Source organism: Oxyura jamaicensis, chromosome 2 (genome assembly GCF_011077185.1).
Source record: "Oxyura jamaicensis isolate SHBP4307 breed ruddy duck chromosome 2, BPBGC_Ojam_1.0, whole genome shotgun sequence".
Lineage (NCBI taxonomy): Eukaryota > Metazoa > Chordata > Aves > Anseriformes > Anatidae > Oxyura > Oxyura jamaicensis.
Window position 1 is genome coordinate 137,111,267 of NC_048894.1, and position 17,696 is coordinate 137,128,962.

At 39.7% G+C, this 17,696-nt stretch overlaps 1 protein-coding gene across 3 annotated transcripts in view; it reads right to left on the bottom strand.

Annotated features, from left to right (window-relative positions):
• RNF19A (ring finger protein 19A, RBR E3 ubiquitin protein ligase) overlaps positions 1 to 17,696 on the bottom strand; it is a 59,985-nt gene that overhangs the window by 36,625 nt on the left and 5,664 nt on the right. Inside the window, exons 1-2 of one of the 3 annotated variants that reach the window (XM_035317615.1) lie at positions 9,521 to 9,532; positions 3,975 to 3,979 (exon numbers count right to left, since the gene is read on the bottom strand). The exons of the other annotated variants lie outside the window; for them this stretch is intronic. The gene's annotated coding sequence lies outside the window, so the exon portion shown is untranslated. Of the gene's footprint in view, positions 1 to 3,974; positions 3,980 to 9,520; positions 9,533 to 17,696 lie in introns of those variants that run through there. 3 annotated transcript variants of the gene reach the window in all.

Sequence of the window (17,696 nt, forward strand, 5' to 3'; positions counted from 1 at the left end):
AAGCAGCTCCTGGGAGAAAAAACGAGTGTCTAACAAAGAAACCAGACAAACCAGAGAGGATGCGGGCAATCAAATGAAAACCAAAGCTGAAGAGGTTCGGGTTTCGGATTCACAAAGGGCCACGTCTCCTTCCAGATAACCCATCGACTTTATCAAACATTACCCAGTTATCTGGAGTTCACCTAGAGTTCCAGCTCAGTGGACTGTGATCTGGACAAACCTGTGTTTGCGTTTGCCATCTCCCAGCAAGCCCGGATCAATACAGTGCACTCCGACATGATGCCAGAAGCTCTTAGCAGACTCCAGCAGCTATCACAACAAAAGCCCTTCCCCTCAGCTCTAAGGATTACTGCACAGGTAGAAAACCTAGGCTCTAATCCCGACTCAGCCCTTTCCAGGGGCTGTTGAAACAAATTCAACAAATGCAGCACGGGGTTGTGGTGGAGGATGGGAGGGTGGGGAAACAGCCAGCATAAACAACCTACAAAAACTAACCCAAATTTCAAGAATGGAGCATTATCGTCAGCTCAATTCTTCATACAGTGCAGAACTGCTGCCTACAGCAAAGGCAAAACACATCTGTGCAAGAGATTCATTTTTTCCCAAGTCTACTTTGTACCACAGGACGCAGCTTCCATGGAATAAGTAAGTATCCTCGATGGCTGGTCTGCATGCAATTGGAAACGTACTTCTCTAACCTTGGTAGGCTGCAATACGCATGTGGTTTCCTTGCTACAGCTAGCATGAGACAAAAATGAATCATGTGCTCTAACAGTGCCAATACTGAGAATAAAGCAGTCCCAATCACTGTTCCTGAAAAATGAAAGCTCCCTGTAAAAACTCCAGTTGCACATCTGGTTCCATTGTACAAAGAAAGGAATAACTTTATTCTGCACTGATCCTGAAATTCAGCAACTTCACCCGGAAAAAATAGGCATATAAAACGTTAAAAAGTTCTAATGCTCTAAAGTGAGGCATTTTAACCAGATCATCTTAACACAAGCTCTTAAAATACTAATTTTTATGATTTGATACTTATTTAGAAGCTCCAAATCTGCTGACTGAAAGCATTCCAATACCAAGAGACAAATGATTCCTCACTCTTTACAACTGCACACAGCTATAGAAGTACTCTGCTGCAAACTTTTAGCCAGTATTCCAGATGAATCCTCCTTAGAAGAGTAAGGCTGTCGTTACCCAGCAGAAGACCACCTCGTAGCTATCACCGCTGTATTACTGAGAGAGCTGAGCAATGGAATTTAAGCGTGCAGAAAGGCCAAGACGCGTTCAAAAGGATTTTACATCAAAGCTGGTGGAGAATATGAATAATAAACACAAATAAACTAGAGTAATGATCTGCCAACTCTACTCGGATATCAGGCACGACGCTGTCCGAGAAGGAATTGTTCTGCCTCGCATCACAAGACTTTCATTATTTACTTATACCGGGCAAGCTTTAACTCAAAGCGAAACGTACACAGAGCGAAGCCTTTTTACAGAACTGGTCAGGCTGACATTGTTCCGTACGAGGGAGATAAGAGCTACATTCAAAAAGATAGCACTTTGCTTAAATTTAAATTTTCACATAACTGGAGTAGTTTGTATCTGCCCACACTTCCCTATTAGGGTTCGCAGGCGCTCCGGCTGCATTTGTGGCTTTTCAATGGAACAGAAAAGTGTTTGTGCCAGTAAAAACTAGCAAGTTATTAGAATTTAATTAGAGCTTTCACTGCCTGGGTACAATCCCTCTCCTTTCCGTTTAATGCCCGAACGTCCACTCATATACTCACCGCCGGAACCACAATCCTGGAGAGCTCTGCTGCTGAGACAGGGAAGGGAGAGGAAAAGAAGACAGACGGAAGAAATGTGAAATGGGTGGAGTGAAAGATAAGCTAACAGAGAAGTCATAAGTCTGCAGAACTGGTACATTGATGCAATACTGTTTGTTCACTCATTTCAGCTCACCAACCGTACTGCAGCATACAAATGATAGGGAGGGGAAGAAACCTGGCAAGTTGTTCTTGGGTCAGCAAGAAGAAAGTGTAAGAGTTTTCAGAAATACCTTTTTTTCATTAGGTACTCTCTCTGCCTGGTCTGAAATAATTGTGTAAGTGACATCTTCTACTTCCTCCTTAAGTTTGGCTTGGTAATGAAGAATAAAATGAACACAGAAGTCTGGATCCAGCCCGTTTTCCAGCAGTGCTGACACCTGGGCTTCCTACCTTAACTTCCCAGCTGAAGAACAGCTTTTCTAACCTGCTTACATTTGCCTATAACATCAAGCTTAGAACAGCAAGATGCACCAAGAAAGCAGAGCTACCATGTCTTCCACTAGCAAATAGGGCAACAAAACTTTTATATTAACTAAGGGAAATCTTTTCCATTTGGAATCAATTATTTCCCATAAGAGGTTTAACCACATGTAAGAGCCCTATGCAGCCGTGCCGTACAGGGCAGCCCAGCAAGGCTACCACAATCACATCACAAAATAAGAGAGGATCTTCTCCCTCTTCTGCCCTCCCCCAGAAAGCCCTCACTCGTACTACCTGCTCCTGACACATCACCATCAAATACTGTTGGGATGCAGTTTAGTGCTCCAGCAGCCATTTCCCACCTCCTGGGGACAAGGGCACCAAGCGAGGCAGAAGGATCCTAAAGGCTGGGTCTGGCTTCTGAGCTGTGTGGAGGATCACACCCATACTGATCTTTCTGAGTTGGCCTCATTCCACAGATGGCTATTCTCATTTCCTTGCTAAATGAGGCCCCACGCCTTATTTATGGTACTTTTGTTTCTGTATCCAACAGCATTATACAACACCGAATTCATAAATACAAGTCTTTTTATTTTTTTTTTAAAAAGACTTCAAAACTATTAACAAAACAATCTTTGGAGAACTCCTGTGAAGTCGTCATAGAAATTCTGTGATGGAAAATTATTTCTCATAATTTACAGGATGGGAAACAGACACTAAGGCCAAAACTGCCTCCTAAAATAAGACAATGCAGGCTGCAAAGTTGTAAGGCTGTTTTGTGTCTTTATAGGATTGTACAGGTTCAAAGCTTCTGTTAAACACTGACAGTGGTGGCTACTTCTAAATCAACCCCTTAGCACCTGGAGATGGGCATTAAGGAGAAGAAACACCCAACAAGTCCTTAAGGGCCTTGCCCAACACCACGTACACAACTCTACGAACGAGGCTACCAGACCTCTCACTCTAGCATTTCCTAACCTAAGCTTACACCGCAGCTCTCTGCGGTGTAATACGTAGCTGTTTTCTATCACGATTTAAACATCAACAGTACTTTTTTCCCTGGTTAGGGCATAAATATGTTTTCTTGTATGAATTTTATGCGGTTTAGTAATGTGCAGACACCAAGAGAGAAGACTTAGCTAGCATTAGCTAGAATTAGTTTCTCTTTGAGATTTCTATCCCCGCATCACGTTTGATTGATGTTGGCCGATGGGTTTCTAAAGAGGAAAACAAACCTGTAAGAACGCCTTCCCCTCAGACAGACTGCCGTCTACTGCAGCACTGCTCAAAGTAGGGGCCATGGAGAGGAGAACACAAGGAGCCACAACATAAATCCACGGTCTATCAACAGCAGATGCAGGGTGGTAGCTTTGAGGGCTACCCACGGCTAAGCTTCATTTAGCCTTCCCCCCCTCCCTCCCCAGGAACCAAATCCCCATGACACTGCGCTGGCCCACACATTGGCCAGTTCTTAGCAGGGGGCTGAGGGGGTTAGATATGAAATACACAGAAATGTAGGTGCCACATCAACCAGTCTTTAAAGCAAATGCTCAGAACGGTTTTCTAAAAAGCTGCCATCATTTGCAAGCTCTCACAGGCACCGAACAGAGATGGAGCAAGGCTTCTGGTCAAGAAAGAGCCAACCACCTCTGCTCCAGAACACAGACATCATAGCTCCATCAGAGCAGCTGCAAGGGATTATATTCTTAATCATTAAGAAACCTTCCCTCTGTTGTCAGAAACAATGACTGGGTGGGGTTTTTTGTTTGTTTTAATGTTTTGTGGCTCAACCTTGATAGAAGTTTCAGATCTTTTACCTTTTGAATGAGATTGAATCAAAAACCTGAAAGCCTGCTTTTACGATGTGAAGTGTTAAACAATCTTAATCATAGGAGATACTGATAGTCCCAAATATTGTACACACATGGACATACACTCCTAAAAAGCTGTATTCTTTGTTGCTTACTTCACAATAGCAGCCTCAATCAAACTGGAAGGCCTACCAAGACCACTATGAACATCACATGTGTGTGACTGCGGCTTTCCCCGGGCAGTTTAAATTCTAAAAATAAAGCACGAAGAGAAAGGAAGCCTTGCTCTTGTTTCACAGATAGGGGGGTGAGGCAGACAGATACTGGGACTTGCCAAGCTCTCACACTGACAATGCACAAGGACGACTCTGGGCAGGGGAGGACGTGACTTATCTCTCAGCTAGCTGGGGATCACATGAACTGTCAGCCTCCTGCAGCTGAGCTACCAAGCCCTAAGCATTAAGCCACAATAACTTCACAACGTGCACTCAGCTGCCTGTACTCTGGATATGTAGCACAGCAGTCTGGTCTCTCATCACCATGGCTGTCTTCAACAACATTTATAAATCCCACTGCCGTTTGGAACAGAAATAAGGCGTGCTTTTTCCTTCCTCATACTTAGCCACATCGTCTCTTCTCAACTATCCACAGCAGAAACAGATTGGTTCTCCTTTTTAATCAACTGCTAGTTTTACAGTATAACATCCTCCATATGACTGACATCACTGAAGAAAGAGCCCTGAAGTTTTTCTCTGCCCAGCAGACGTGGTCCATAATGGCAGCCTGGAGGCTTTCTGTGCCATTCAGGAGCGTGCCTTCCCCATCCGTCAGGGACCCACACATCTAGAAAGGCAAGTACTCAACGAAAAAGGGCAAAGACAATCCCAAAGCACTTAATGACATTTCCAGTACTAACGTCATACACTGTAACAGAAAAAGGTGGATACTTTTAGATGAAATTATCTATAGTTAAGAACCTAATAAAACCTTACCAACACATAGAAATGCTCAACTGGAAGAAGAATTTACAAGACTGAAGGCCTTGTTTTTGCTTCACCGAAGAGAAGCATTCTTCAACCGAGAGATAAGAACATTTACAAGAAGACCACGCCTGCTATGCCATCAAACTAATTCTGAAATACAAGTTTGAAAAGGATTTAAATACTAGACTACTGTAATCCCAAATTTAATTTAAAAGGCCATTTAAACAATTACTTTATTTGATTACATTTTCTAAAAGAAGCTGCAAACTTCCATCTGCCTCCTAATTCATAAATTTGTGAATTACAGTATGAGCTACAACATCATGAGAAATACCCTGCTGGAAGTGTTTATCTTTTCCAGGCATTTGCTTGAGAGAAATGGGATTTAGCTCTTATGGAAGACAGACTCTTTCACTACCCCTTTAACATAAAAATTGCATTTAAGAGAATCCATATTTTATTCAATCATTATAAAACTTACAAAAATGTGCTAACATGTTACAATTTTAATACATTTCAGGGTATCAGTAACGCTGAAGAAAATACACTGCCATTTGAACATCCACCTGCATTCCTGCCTGCCCTCAAACTTCCCAGGAACATAAGCAGTTACACTGATTTCACGCGGGCAGGATCCTGCCTCCAGAGCATACAGGACGGGCTCCACGGTGGAGATGAAAGGTGCAAGAAGTCTCCCACTGGGCCCATGCCCTAAATGTGAGCTCTTGTCAGACTACTTTCAAAACCAAGAAACGCTTATCTCCCTGCCAGTATGTTCGAGCATTTTCTGTCATTAGCTATGTATATTGTTATCCATTTAAATATCAAATCTCTCTCCTTGCTGTGAATCCTCAGCAAGTTTTATGGTAACGAGCTCTACAGTCTCGTGAAACCTGGCTTGAAAAGAGATTAATCCTTTAAAACCAGGCCTTAATTTGCTTCTTATTTTACTGAGCACCTATCTCCTTGTTCTTGTGTGAGAAAAGGAGTTCTACCCCTAGCTTCATCTTTCCCCTACCTGAGCAGAATCACCACCTCCATCACATCCGGATCCATGGGGGAGCCAGGAAAGGAAACGCATGACCAGGGACTGCATCAACCTTTGCACCATTTGCAGCTACACACAGCCACTTGTGATACAGTAAATTACATATTTTCTTGATTTACAAACAAACAGTTGAAGGATACTTGTTTCTGCTTTTGTCAGTACATTAGCAGAAAAACAGGAAATGAATCAGACTGAAATAATAAACCTTGAGAAGAAACACCATGAAATTTTTCAGTCTTGCATCTTTTTTTTTTTTCTTTTTAAAGTGACAGAAGCTGAGACATATTGATCTGTATCACATCACAATTTCAATAGATAACACCATAGCGATACAGAGTGCAGTAAAGGAAAATAAATTAGGGTCTTTTCCTTTACTATGGCATATAACAGGTTATCTCCCATAGTTTCTGGTGCTTCACATTTTCAAGTGGATAGTGAATAAATGGAGTTCAAGTGATCCACATCTCAGAGCACTGACTGATAAAACATTAGCCAAGATAAGAAAAAAATGGTGTGTTGCCAAATAAACATCAGTGCCAAAGTACAGCGAACCCTCATTTTCCTTCCAACAGTAGGCTGATTTCTGGCTTCATTCAGAACAACTCTAGGCCTCTGTTTTATAGATATGCCGTTGATACTGCATTTACATTCCACTAAAACTTCCTCCATTTATTAAATATGCAGTCAGCTTTCCCTTGGTTAAAATCTCACCATTGTGTAACAGATTACAACATTAAGAACCAGCTACGTAGGGAGTTGCTGCTCTTAAAGCCTTCATATTTTTTTAATGTATTGTTTTTAAGTGAATTATCGCAACAAAAAGATGTTCACGGTGTTCCTCCCCACATCACACAGAGAGCAAACTTGATTAATCTGATCATACAGCGGTATCTAGAATCAAATCTAGTTATCAAATTGTTTTATTTTAGTAGAAGAACATTTTACTATTATTTATTGCTACAAATGCCATAAAGACAGCACCATCAAGGGATGGAAGTAGATCTTTATCCTCCAAAGGTAAACTGTTCTATTTAAATTAAAAATCTGCATCTGTACAGTATAAGACAGAATGAAGACAACAAGTGTGGCAAAAGCAGAAAAAGGAGGAGATAATTTTGCCTGGAGAACTTTTTAGTACTGGCAATGCACCCGAAGGAAACCAACAGCTGAACTCTCAGACATCAGCTGCGTTCTCAGGAGCTTCAATTAAAAAGGGGGCAGACTGCATAATTGACGAGATAAATATTACTCCTTCTGTAATTGGAGTATTAATATTAGAATATTAATTCTAATATTACTGTCTTCTGTAATTAGTTCAAGGAAAACAAGGCTTTTCACTTTTGCACAGGCAAGATGAGCAATTTTTACTCTTGCTATCAACATGATTTCAATTTACACAAGATTTCTTCTGGCAATTTTTTTTCCCTCACCCCCTAAGCCTAAAAGGAAGTCAGCAGTTCCCAAGTATCTCTTGGGTGCTCTCGCTTACATGTGCAAGCCTCATTCCTATGGTTGCTTTTATTCCATGCTGTAATGATTGTCCTCAGTAACTTCATTTCACACTTTATTTTTCTTAGGTAACGCCTGTATCTAATCCAGCTATTCATTTATGTTCCCAAAGCACTAACCTGAATAGAGGAGCTTTGAAAATCACTAAACAGAATATTCAGGAATTAATATAAGTTCCTTCAATGAACTTTAAGTGATAAATTACAATGACAACAACAGCAACAAAAATTAACTTCAAGTTCTGAAATCACTTTTCCAAGTGCAAAATCCTATCAGCCTCAAGAACCATTTCTTCTGATTTCCCCATCTCTTGAACAAGAGCAGCAAAAATCATGGAGATAAAAAACAGAGATGTTAAATCTTTTCTTAAAATGTCTTTCTACAAAATTAAAAAAAAAAAAAAAAAAAGAAACCGTCAAAAGCTGGGGTATTTCAACTCAGGATGTCACAGGACATTCTGACAGCTAACTGCATATACAGAAGGAGAACAGAGCCAGGCTAGATGCCCAGGTAGACAGCAGAGCAATCACTTGATTTTCAGCTTTGGACTAAAGTACTTTTCTCCCCCAATAATTGTAACTAGCTGTCAAGGAAAAAATGAACAAAACTGTCCTGACTAGGTATGGCTTTTGTCTTATTTATAAGACAAATATAGTTTTATAAGTTTTACAGCAATCTGACATTGTATTTTTTTTTCCTTCTTTTGTGAAGCATTATTAAGCCTGTGATAATATCCCCTCAGAGCATATTGCATATGTTTCAGCTGAAATTAATGCTTATTTTAGCATTTTAATCTCAGGCTGTAAAGCCTTTGCTGGCCACATGCAGTGGTCGGAGATGAACGTGTCTTCCAAGCCCAATGCAGAACTTCTCTCTGGGTGAGTAGATGGAGCGGATTCCTTTGGGTTTGTTTTAAAGGTGGAAAGGGAAATTGCCTTCTTGTCAAGCACTAGAGATTGACTACAAGAAGGAGCTGGGATACAGAAGACGTATCCTGGTACTCTCCACATCATTAAGATTTACACGACCAGCACACATTGCCCAGGTAAGCACAGGCATTCCAGTTGCCACTCTTGGGCTCAGAGCTGAATTCCCTTTTTCTTCACACCACGGGGCGAAGCAACTCCCTGTTATTTCCATATTCCCTTCTGATTGTAACAGCTAGAATATTTCAAACATTTTTAAAAATTGAAGTAATTGAATTAAAGAAAAATAACTAATATTGTAATAGCAACCCAATTATTCAAAAGAATTGTTTTTAGCCTAAATCTATTTTTCCTCATTATTTTAAATGCCTCAGAAACATCTCAGCTATAAAGTACAGTTTGCTATTATAACTGGCAAGAAGTAAAGTTTTTAAACTGATGCTTTGGATGCCAGATGCTCCAACAATTTAAAGTGTGGGCCTTTTTGAAAGAGAACTATTTGCACACACAAACGTTCCTGTGCGGAATGCAAGCTCACTCAAATCTAGCACAAGGTTGTTAAAGTTCAACCAAATACCTAACCTTACAGTTACACCTTTATGCCATATAAAGATACATTATTATTTCAGTTTTCTAATTTTTTTTTTCTTTTAAAAAAATCCTGCCCCAAATACAGGATGTAAAGCAATACTTTACTATGATGCAAGCACACTAACCTATTTGTAAACAAGCTCATGAAGAAAAGCTTCCTTCAGAAAAATGAATTAAAGTGACTTTATTGAAGTTGTGCTGTGCCCTGATTAAAGCAAGAGGAAGCCAGATCGTATACCGAGCTAGGGAGAGCATTCTGCACATAAAACATAGTCCTTCTATTCATATGTAATTCATACCAGGTCTGGCTTGCTAAGAAGAATAAAATATATTGCTAATCATCAACTTGGAAAATGTTTCTCTGAAGCAAACAAAAAACTGCTGTGAAGCACCGCTGAACTGGTCGAAGTCTTAGAAAGTGTGTTATCTCCAGCAGATCGGTGTAAGCATTATTTTGCATTAGAAGAGTGCACTCACAAATCTGGTAACAGACCAAAGCAAAAAATAAATAAAAATCAAGCTTTTAAAAATGTTAAACATACACTTATAAACACTGCAAAAATATACATACTCCAGGTGAGAAGTAGTCCTTACAGGTTGGATTTGCTAAAGAAATGAACTAATGAAATCCTAAAAACAAACTGAGGAGCATTTTGTATTTTAGCAGTAAGAACAATGAAAACAAATGGGTGTCCAATACTTAAACTTTTGATCTGTGTGTATCCAGAAGCTTATTTGAAGATCTGCTATCTGCACACATCCTAATTAAGCAGCCTCCACCAGCAAAATCTATTATGTTTTAATTTTATTCCTTAAGTAACATCCTGGTTAAGAACAGCATGAGAACAGACGCCATCTGGTCTATTTTTGGGATACTCCAGGTACACAGTCATTGAAGAAAAGACACTGTCCTACAGCATTGCTGCAGAAATATTTAGCTGTAGACTCTTCTCAAAAAGAGAGCCCGTCTTCAAAGAGAACTTATCTTTTTACATCACCATAATAAAGATATGCAGCAGATGAGAATAAATCCAATAAATCTTTTCCAGCACTCATTTAGACATCCTACACTACTTCTTCTCCTATAAAAAACCCAAGATGAAAATCCCTGTGGACATAGATAGAAAAAAAAATACCAAGGTAAGGTATGTTTGTTTTTTATTCATTGGAGAAAGGAAAGTGAAGTTATTTCACTTTTGAAGGAAGTTCTTTGAAGTCAGGAGCTTCACTGTTTATTTGAAACCATTTATTTCCTCCTGCAGTTCCAAAGAAAATAGTTACGCAAATACATTAGAGGAAGCAGGTGTATAATCTCATTTAAAAGCTATTTAAGTCTGTTACAAAGGAACCTTATTTCAGCACAGGAGATCTTTCAAACATTTCCTTAAATTACTTGCTAGGATGTAGAATTGAATACTTGCCTTACTACTTTACAAAAGGAAAGTAGCCATAGAGTATTCCACAGAACTAGCAAGCACTGCTCTGTGACCCATAATTAAAAATAAAATGGCCATAGTGCCAGGAAAACTCCAGCGTCACTTGAGGCTGTGGATATATGAAGACAATTCTGGATGTCACAATTAAATGGTAAAATACTTAGGGACACGACAGTTAAAAAAAAAAAAAAATCAAACTTTACGCAAGGCTGCAATATAATTCAACAGATTTCTGTATGATGCTACACCATTTGTTTTCACCGTTCCTTCAGTTTTCGTTCAGATTTACTTGTTTTCTTCTAAGTCAGTTACTTCAAGTTGCAGTAATATCTGGAGTTACTTAAGACTACTTAAGCCCTGTGTAACTTTAAGAAATGTATTTCTGCAGCAGAAAAAAAATACTTAAACAAAACGCTACTAACGTGCAGAGCCCGGCAGCTTGCAGATTTTTGAAATTTTAACAGAATTTCCCCCAAGGGAGGAAAAATTTCTTAAACTTCTTTTAATAGAAGTTCCTCCAGTAACTCAGTGTGTACAGACACAGGGCTGAGAAGTGCTACAGGACTACAGATGGGAAGTTTCTTCCTTGCACTTTAATATTTCGTGTACTGAAGGACTACACCACTTCCTAGGTCCCTAGCAAGATGCTCTGGCATAAAAGGGACTGTACCTTCAGAAAGCTTCACTATGTACCTTGTGACTCCTAGAGATAAAGCCCCTACTGAAGCAGCTTAAACTGTGAAAAAGCACAGGGAGTTGTCAGCTGTCTCTGCTGTGCGTTAACCCACCCCACAGCAAATCCCCACAACTCTACAGACACCTCACTCCCTTCACAGCACAGTTAGATGTTCTATATAAACTGCCTAAAAGACAGCTTTAAACTAAACTTCCAGATCCAAGTTGAAGCAAGGGGTATGCATTTCATAATATTGATAGCCATAGGTTAGTAAATTCCGAGAGGAAGACAGCAATAAATAGGAGGTGGCAACAGGTTTAACATTTTAAACCACTCTGAGGCCATTTGCTAAATTAATAGCATCCTTAGGACAGCACCTAAGCTTCTAAATTATCATGCTGCGCTGTTTTGTGGGACTAACTCCCCCAAATCAAGTTTCTTAGACCTTACTCGACAGGCCAGACGTGAGCAGCACATAAAAAAAGAGTACAGCAGTCCTACATACACAGCAGCAGGCTTAAAGCAAGGATGGATATAGCACCTCCTGGTTAAACAGCAGATGTTATGGGGGAGGAGAATGTAAGCAGACAGTCAGATTAAGTCAAAATGGAAAAATATAACTATGCTATTGAAAACAGAAAGCAAAGTAATAAGAAGTTAAACGCATTGTGCCTCGCCTCATTTTTACAGTTTAGCGTGTCATTTATCTCAAAAAGCAATGATTTCTTGTTAAAAGAAAGGCCAGTTAGTCTATTATTACAATTGCCTGACATTTTCCATTGTAACATCCCCTTTCCAAATCTGCTTGGAGTCTTCTCAAGCAAAATGGGCTGAAAAGTTATACACCGAGATCTTTCAGAGCAGTTATTTCAACCAAGCTGCTTAAGCCAACTCAAAAATCCAACACTTTACACGAAGAAAGTCATCTTTGAAAAGAAACTAAATCCAAAACCTGAATTATTTCCTCTAGAAAGGTTTAGCACCAGCATGCTTTGAGCCTGGGACATGGATTCTGACCTGTGTATCTAGGACGTACATTTTATCAGCCCTGTGGCAATGTCAATATTGTCATTTTTGCAAGTTTTTGGGAACAAGAGAGGAATGCAGAGTTTCCATCAAACAGCATGTGTTTTGGCTGCTAAAGATATGTACTGAACCTGATCCAGGCTAGAACCAGACAGGATCTTCCTTTCATTTCCAGGTGCCCAATATGCTAAGCCAAAGTACCCCAAAATAAAGCTCAGAGGTTACCTTACCCTTTCCAAGATCACACTACAAAGTAATGGCATTGCTGAAGACCCTCTAACCAAATATGGAGGAGGCAGGAAGAAAAAGAGTAGATGAAAGCAAGCGTGGATGAAGTCCAAACTTGCCTTGTTGGTCCTGAGGACTGAGAACCTGACTTAAGATCAGCCCTGCTGTGAGCAGGGGCTGGACTGGATGTGCTCCAAAGCTCCCTTTCAACCCAAACCAAGCTTGGACTTGGACACAGGGCTTGGGTGACAGCATACAGATACCATCAGAGCCTGCTTCGGAAAAATAAAAGAAAAATGGGAATCACAGAGTGAGGAGTTGTTCAGAGAAGTAATCTGGGAAGTTGTAGCACAAGTAATTGAGACAATATATCTCCTGAAAAAAACAGCGAGGCAGGGGAACTGACTGATCACAAAACACTAGAGGAAAACAAGCTAACAAGGACAGGGCCCAGATAACACAGAGACCCTACAAAGGGCAGCAGAACAGAGAGAGCTGACATAGGGAGCGCTGCCAAACGGCAGGAAAGAAAGACATCAAATTAGGTATTGAAAGGGTATGAATTTAAATTGGCTAAGAAATCTTCTTAACTAAGATCATAACTGACTAAATAAGAATAGGATTTGGGTAGAACACTTAAGCAGGCAGAAAGCAAAAGGTACATTGCTGGTGACAAGAAAAAAGCAGCAGCAAAAGAGGCTTGTGCTGTCAAAGCATGCCTTCCTCTACAGCTTGTCCTCCAGAGTCTAAAGAGATCCATAAAACCCTCTGCATAAGCACATGGATCATACTGTCTAGGGCTGATCCCTATAAAGCATGGCAGAGTATTATTAGATACCACAAGCTCAAATAGCAGAGGTCTGCCTAGCGAGTAGGTTCCAAACCTGCTGGTAGGATTGCAATTATTATTTTTAACAGCTAGGAAACAGCACACAAAGTGCATGAGAAATAATTTCAGGGATTAAATCTGCTTGTTCGATGCAGTTTGGAAATGAGTTACGAGGGCTTAAATGCATAGCTTTTACCTCTTTTGTCCCTGTAGAATCTTTGCCAGATGCATACTTACCAGGTCACTATTCAATATTGTGTTTGTCCTTACTGATCATGCCCCTTATCTTAAAAAAAGAAAAGAATACTGAATATAATGCTACACTGCAAGAAGGAACTGATTTCCTGATAGGCCACTGCAGACTACCAATACGTTAGATTAATATTGCTAAAACAGTAAAATACCATATTCATCCCATTGAAGCAGCATAGTTATCCCTGTTAACAAATATGGTATGAAAGCATATGATTAAGCATGGAACTGTTGGCCAACCTCGGGTGCCTGATCTGAGATACCCTAGAACCGTATTTCTTTCAGACTGTTATACATCAAATTATGCGTCCAGAGGTATCTGCAGTATCAAGGGGGTACACATGCAAAAAAAAGCTAGAAGAAATACCACTGAACATTGACCTATGAGAAAACATATCCTATCCATTGTATAGTAGGAAAATGATGCGATATAATATGCATAGCCATTATCCATGTGCCTTGACCAGGGAAGAAGAAAATAATTTCAGTCTTCTGGTTTATTTGCATTACATCTCCAAACCCAAGGAAAACAACTGCCCTAGAGACAAGGTTTACTGCTGCCCAACCTAGACTGACTATCCAGTAGACAGGGCAAAAAGTGTTCTGAGAAACACTTCTCTGGGGGAAGAAGAAGAAACCAAAAACACACAGCATAATTAAGAACCACAATTTAATAAGGACAGGTACAAAAGTTTGATCAAGCTATGGTTGCTTCTTCAACCTTAGTTCTGGTATTTCTAAGCTTTGGAGAATTTGCCCTGAAACCTTAAAATGACAAACTATGTGCAATGGGCGGGATTGATTTCACTTTGTTGACACGTGCAATCCTTCACCATTACTAAAAGAGGGCAAAGAGAAGTAATCTAATCTCTACAGAAGCTATCCATACCCACCTGTTTCTAGTGCACTCATAACCATGGTTTCTGAGCAATGAAGTTAAACTACCTCATCCTAAAGGCATTCTCCCTCTCTTCACCCCCAAAATACCGAGTTTTTGCATTCTACACGCTATTAAAAGCTGAGCCATCCTGCACCCACAAAATACACTATTTTGCCCATTAGAGAAGTTAAAGCTATACTAGAAATATACATTTAGACAATACTTAAGGTTTTACTTCATCATCCGGTTATTCCTAAACCACTCACATTCTGGTTACTATATTGTCTGCAATAACTGTAGAACCAAGGCACAACTTTAAAGGCATGTAGTTCTAACTTCAAAAGGACTTTGTAAAAAAAAAAAAAAAAAAAAAAAAAAGAGTGCTTGGAACCTGTATCACTTAAAAAAAAAAAAAGAGATAAAATCATCAGTCTACTTTCTATAAATTGTTGCATTTTTGTTCACTATATTGCCAACTGGAAGCTCCCTCCTTTTCAAGTTCTGATTTGTCTCTCTTGTGAACAATTTTTAGCACAATAAATCCATTCATTCTCTGCCTGCTCTTACTGCAGTGTTTCCTGGACTTCAGGAGAACGCCAATCATATCAAAATACATGTTCTCTATTATTTACTTTCAACCACCAGAGGTGAACAAAAGCACATTTACATTAGGTTAAAGAGTATCTGCTCCACAAATGCAGCATATTGTGGCTTCGTATTAATTGTACGCATATCATTTTCCATATTATGGCTTTGAAAAGCATACGGTACAAGTATTCCCAGTCTGTGGGGGATAATTTCTAAGTCACAGTTTCAATCTAAATTATTTATTACCCTTAAAGCAGAAAGGTAATATTGAGATAACGTTGAGATACCTTTGAGATAACAAAAAGGATATGGATTAATTACACTGCCCTAAAAAAATAATCACACCTTAGAAACAAAACAGAGGAAAAAGCTATAACGAAAAGAAAACCATGTCACTGCTCATACTTCACCCAAACAACACGTCTAAGTCTAGATCTAGCCACAAGATTATGTTGATTAGGGCAGAGTGTAGGAGGTGGGAAGAAACCGTTGTCACTGCTTACTCTGTTTTAGAGTTGCAATACTGCTGGGCAGGACCTAACAGGGTGCTTTTATTTCTCAAGCCATGCCCCCAGTAAGTAACACCTCCTTGTGAAGCTTCAATTCAACAGCAAGAGATACGGTGTATGATGTGCCAGATAAACTTAGCTACTAACTACATTAACACTGAAAACAGGGGAGCTTGTTCTTCCCTTTCCAGACATGCAGGCAGCATGTAATCCCAACAATCTGAATTCTTGCAAGGCAGGATCCTTCTCTTTGTTTATCCTTGCTCTTTTTTCTTTAGTTAGTTAATCCATTACCTAATTTATCATGGAATCATCTTTAATTGTTAATAATGGAAAGACTTGGGGCTCCTCTGCTGAGCTTATACAGCTCTCTTCTATTCTTACCCTAGCTGAATTGCTGCCTGGTGTCAGGTCACAGAAGGCAAAGCCTACTTTTCTGCAACTACCCACCACAAAGTCCAAACAAAAGTGTACTGCCACTTAAAGGGGAAAAAAAGCACAGCAAACAGGAACAGGAATGGTAAGAATGAAAAGGGAAAAGTAATTACTCAGGTAGGAACTTAAGGAGGAATATACTTCCTGGTACTAGACACAAAAAAAAAACTCTAAAAGGAGGCAATTTAAAACTACGGTGTTGTAAAATTAAGAGAACAGAGCAAGCACAATAGCTTTTCAGATTTCTTCTCTATGCTGTCCCACACACACTGCAGAATCTTACATAGCAGGAAAGCAATAGTCTGGCTTCACAGGCTACAAGCACTGAAGATCCCTTTGCTTAAAAAGGACCTAGAAGTTTGATACCTCCATCTCTGACCCTGAGTAAAAGGGCTCCTGGTCTCCCAAGATGTATTTTTAGCAGCGTCATATAAAAGCAAAGCTTGACACCTTTGAAAATACAGAATGAAACAAAACCAAAGTATTAGATACAGCTTTACAGGTAAAATACAACTGAGAAGAAAACTGCTCTTCTCGTGAAACTGCAGCAGGGTCTCCAATTCAGCAGAAAGAGTAAGTTTAAAGACTTTATTCTGTTTATTTTTTGACTTTAAATAGAAAAATGTAAAGTCAGAACACCTTCATCAGGATGTACAACAGAAGTCTTTGTGAGAAAAATTATTCTTCTAGTAACACAGTCTAAGAAAAAGACTAACCTTGACTACACTTCATTTGGAAGACATTTCTTTGCATAAATCACCATATTAGATTGCCCACCATGGAAACATGAAAGGTGGGTCCAACTTAAGATACTTCCCAACCGCAGACCAGGGGTCCAACTTAAGATACTTCCCAACCGCAGACCAGATGGAAAAGTTTCTCAGTAGGCTTCACTCCAACTCCCTTGGCTAGTTGGGTGGTCTCACTACAGCCATTACTTATTCCCATCTGAATGTTCTTCCACTATTCAATGTTTGAGGGACAGCTGGAAGCTCACAACATAAAGGATTTTGATATAAAGGGGGGGAACCCAAAAAACATGTTGCATCAACCACCCTCTGTCAGCATCTTCACTCAATACACAGCCCCCTCACAGATTTCCACTTAATACTTCAATAAAACATTTACTGTCAAGGTACGATTAGATCTCAAGATGAGAAAAAGCTGCAGCACGGAATCTGGACTGAGCATATGGCGCAGATTTCCAGGTCATGAGAAGCCCAAAGCAATGGCAGAAAAGCAGTCAACAACTAACTCATCTAGACAAGAATAAAAGCCTTTTACTTCCTAAAAATTAAGGTATAAATATTTCTTCCTGAGACTGATTTATACATAAGATCTACCAGAACATCCCTCCCCTTGGCCAGTTTCACTGAAACATACAGTAAGTTTTGCACACCAAGTGCTTCCAGCAAAGGAAATGGACAGATGACACATTTGGGCATATCATCACCAAGTCTTTTCCTCTGGAACGCAGCCACTATGGTGCCAAGACTCTTACTTGCCTAAAAGCAGACAGCTAACAAATTGAATTTATATTTATGAACACATTTATGTATGTATGTATGTATAGACATGCACGTATAAATATGTATAAAATAAAAATGAGGTGCAGCAGCACTAATGCTGTGATGCCATCATACCTAAAATGCTAGCCAGGTAGCACCAGAAAGCCCCCAGGGCTCAGGCAGGATCTTCAGTCTCACCTCAGCCTCCA